The sequence below is a fragment of the Nicotiana tomentosiformis genome, chromosome 7 (genome assembly GCF_000390325.3).
Source record: "Nicotiana tomentosiformis chromosome 7, ASM39032v3, whole genome shotgun sequence".
Taxonomy (NCBI): Eukaryota; Viridiplantae; Streptophyta; class Magnoliopsida; order Solanales; family Solanaceae; genus Nicotiana; species Nicotiana tomentosiformis.
Genome location: NC_090818.1, coordinates 108,764,819 through 108,769,403, shown reverse-complemented (window position 1 = coordinate 108,769,403; position 4,585 = coordinate 108,764,819).

The following is a 4,585-nucleotide window of genomic DNA, read 5'->3' as shown; positions in this document are numbered from 1 at the left end:
GATATAAGTTTCCAAAGTCAGCCCTGTGCAACAGAGATGTCTAAACTCTTCCCAGACAGCCTGTAGTGCATCCACTATAACTTTGGGTACACAACTCCAAATGACAAATGGTTTACCTTTCTGAAAACTAGACACAAAGGGCTACAACTTTTATTTTATTTTTTATCTCCAAATTCCTTATAAATTATGAGATATGAGCCTCCAAAATCAGACTATTGCAACAGAGATTTCCTTCTTCCCGAACGCGAAGAACAAATTCCCAGAAGCCAAATCCTTCTTCGCGAACACGAGAGGCTCCTCGCGAATGCGAAGAACAACACCAGATATCAGAAAATCAGCATCCAAATTAGCCCAAAATGATCCGAAACACAACCGAAACACACCTGAGGCCCTCGGGACCTCAACCAAACATACCAACACGTCCCATAATATCATACGAACTTAGTCAAACCTTCAAAGCACCTTCAACAATACCAAAAATACGAATTACACACGGATTCAAGCCTAATGAACTTAGAAATTTCCGAATTCCACAAATGACGCCAAAACCTCCCAAACACGTCCGAATGACCTAAAATTTTGCACACATGTCAGAAATGGCACAACAAAGTTATTCCAATTTTCAGAATCAGATTCCGACCCCGATATCAAAAAGTCAACCTCCCAGTCAAACTTCCCAAAAATTCATCTTTTGCCATTTCAAGCCCAATTCCACTACAGACCTCCAAATTATTTTCCGGACATGCTCCTAATCCATAATCACTATACAAAGCTATTGACATCATCAAAATTCTATTCCGGGGCTGTTTTCTCAAAAGTCGACTCTCCGGTCAACTCTTTCTATTTAAGCTTCTAAATAAGGATTATTTTTTTAATTTAATTTTGAATGTCCAGTAATTCAAACTCGACTACACCCGCGGGTCATAATACATATTGCGAAGCTGCTCGAGACCTTAAGTCACTGAACGGGGCATTAATTCTTAAAACGACAAGTCGGGTCGTTACACAAGTATAGCAGTGAGCATTTCATTTTCATGTTTAGTGATGGAGTTAGGAAGACATTCTAGAATGTCCAAATTTATCTCATGGTGAGGTAAATTGAACAACTTTTGATAATGATTGATAGCAGCCTTAGTGATCTTCTCCTCAGATGTAACCCAATTGCCTTTGCGGTTCTTAATTATGTGAATCTGCAATTTCCTTCTTCTTTCCCTAATAACACTATGAAAGTATTTAGTGTTACAATCTCCCTCCTCAAACCATTTGATTTGAGACTTTTGCTTCAATAGGGATTCTTGCATAGAGATCCATCTAACATATTCAGCATGGCATTTGTTGTTGTCCTCTCTACTCTGATCTGTATTCTGCATTATGTCTGCTTCTTCCACAATTTGAGCTTCAAGTTCCCATTTAGCAACCTGATCATATATATTACCAATATCTTCTCTGGACCATATAGTCAATTTTCTGCTAAGACTCTTTAATTTCTGTTGTAATCTCCACATAGGATTACCATGTATTTGAGTATCCCAAACTTCCTTCACAATATGATGAAAACTAGGTTGTTGAGTCCAGAAGTTCAGAAATCTAAAGTAGCTAATACTGTGAACATTATTATTGCTATTCTTCATCAATAATGGCCTATGATCAGATCCAGTTCTAGTCAAATGCCTGACAGTATTGGAATTGTTGTATTGTGTTGTGGTTTAAACACTCTCCTTGATGTTATTTATGCTTCCTACCTTGCTTGTTAATGATATACATGTGCTTGGTAAGGAAGAGTGTAAAGCACGAAGGGTGATAACGTGCCATTTGAGAGTAAAAACACGAAGGGTGATGCCGTGCCATTTGAATTATATTATCATATGAGGGAGAGTGTAAAGCACGAAGGGTGATACCGTACCATTTGAGAGTGTAAAGCACGAAGGGTAATGCCGTGCCATTTGAGAGTGTAAAGCACGAAGGGTAATGCCGTGCCATTTGAGAGTGTAAAGCACGAAGGGTGATGTCGTGCCATTTGAAAGTGTAAAGCACGAAGGGTGATGCCGTGCCATTGAGAGTGTAAAAGCACGAAGGGTGATACCGTACTATTTCATTTATATTATCAGGTGAGGACGAGAGTAAAAGTACGAAGGGTGATGCTGTGCAATTATTTTTATATTATAATATATTCATGGCATGAAGGGTGTTTCCGTGTAGGCAAGGACGAGAGACATACATTATATTGTGATATCGTTTTGTTGTGTGTACATTCATGCCTTTATCTTGAGATGTTATTGTGCACCTATGTTTTCTATTTGACTTGTAGTCATTGTTGATTCCTGTGTGCCTCCACATTATTTTTTTTATTGTTTTTGGCATTTCTCCCACCTAGTTGGTACTGTTATATGTATGCACACTGAGAAAGATATAAATACACGAAGGGTGTTACCGTGCCAATTGATTTGATCTACATATATGTATTGGGTGAGAATGAGACAAGTGCACGAAGGTATTGCCGTGCCATTTGATATGATATGTTGAATATATTTCTCATGCTAGGAAAGTTAAATGAGGTGTCACAAGGTGACTTTTATTTGAAAAAATTATATTGGAAAGATATTTACTTGAAAGACGTATATTTGAAAGATATTTATTTAAAGAATTATATTGGAAGGATATTTACTTGAAAGAATTATATTGGAAAGATATTTATTTGAAAGAAGTATATTTAAAAGATAATTACTTAAAGAATTATATTGGAAGGATATTTACTTGAAAAAAATTATATTAGAAAGATATTTATTTGAATGAATTATATTAGAAAGATAATTACTTGAAAGAAGTATATTTGAAAGATATTTACTTGAAAGAATTATATTTGAAAGATATTTAATTGAAAGAATTATATTCGAAAGATATTTATTTGAAAGAATTGTAATGGAAGGATATTTATTTGAAGGAAGTATATTCGAAATATATTTATTGAAAAGGATTATATTCTAGAGAATTTTATTGAAAAACTTATAGATAAAGATGTATATTGAAAGGACTTGATTAATTGGTTGTACCTGTGTTTATTATTCGTTTGAGTAATATTTACGGTATTCCTGTTGCCTTGCTGTTTAAATCAATAGTTGATTTGTGTTGCTATCACCGCAAGCTTGTAAGCCACCTCTCCAATCCTCTGAAGCACCTCAAACGGCCCAATATACCGAGGGCTCAGCTTGCCCTTCTTTCCAAACCTCATAAAACCCTTCATGGGTGAAACCTTGAGCACTACCTTCTCCCCAACCATCTAAGAAACATCACGAACCTTTCGATCGGTGTAAATCTTCTGTCTAGACTGCATCGTGTGAAGCCAATCCTGAATCAATTTAACTTTGTCCAAAGCATCCTGAACCAAGTCAGTACCCAATAGCTTAGCTTCACCCGACTTAAACCATCCCTCCGGAGACCGACATAGTCTCCCATACAAAGCCTCATACGGAGCCATCTGAATGCTCGATTGGTAGCTATTGTTGTAAGCAAACTCCGCGAGCGGCAGAAACTGATCCCAAGAACCCCCAAAATCTATGACACAAGCGCGTAGCATATCCTCCAATATCTGAATAGTGCGCTCGGACTGCCCCTGCATTTGAGGATGAAATATTGTACTCAACTCAACCTGTGTGCCCAACTCTCGCTGCACGACTCTCCAAAACTGCAACGTAAACTGCGTACCCCAATCTGAAATGATGGATACCGGCACACCGTGAAGGCGAACAATCTCGCGGATGTAAATATCCGCCAACCGCTCTAAAGAATAATCAGTCCCAACTGGAATGAAGTGCACGGACTTGGTCAACCGATCCACAATATCCTAAATAGCATCAAACTTCCTCGAAGTCCGTGGGAGTCCAACTACAAAATTCATGGTGATATGCTCCCATTTCCACTCCGGAATCTCAAACCTTTGAAAAAATCCGCCCGGTCTCTGATGCTCATACTTTACCTGCTGACAAATTTAGGCACCGAGCTACAAACCCCACTATATCCTTCTTCATCCTCCTCCACCAGTAGTGTTGCCTCAAGTCCTGGTACATCTTCGCGGCACCCAGATAAATGGAATACCGTGAATTGTGGGCCTCCTCAAGAATCAACTCACGTAGCCCATCATTAGCCACACAAATCTGACCCTGCAAACACCCCATCATCCCCAATAGTAACATCCTTGGCATCACCATGCTGAACCGTATCCTTAAGGACAAGCAAATGGGGATCATCATACTGGCGCTCTCTGATGCAATCATATAAGGAAGACCGAGAAACCACACAAGCTAGAACCCGACTAGGCTCCGAAACATCTAATCTCACGAACTGATTGGCCAGGGCCTGAACATCAACTGCAAGCTCTCTTTCACCAACAGGAATGAATGCAAGGCTACCCATACTCACCACCTTTCTACTCAAGGCATCGGCTACCATATTGACCTTCCCGGGATGATACAAAATAGTAATATCATAGTCCTTTAGCAACTCCAACCATCTCTGCTGCCTCATTTTTAGATCCTTTTGTTTGAACAAGTACTGGAGACTCCAATGATCCATAAATACCTCACAAGAT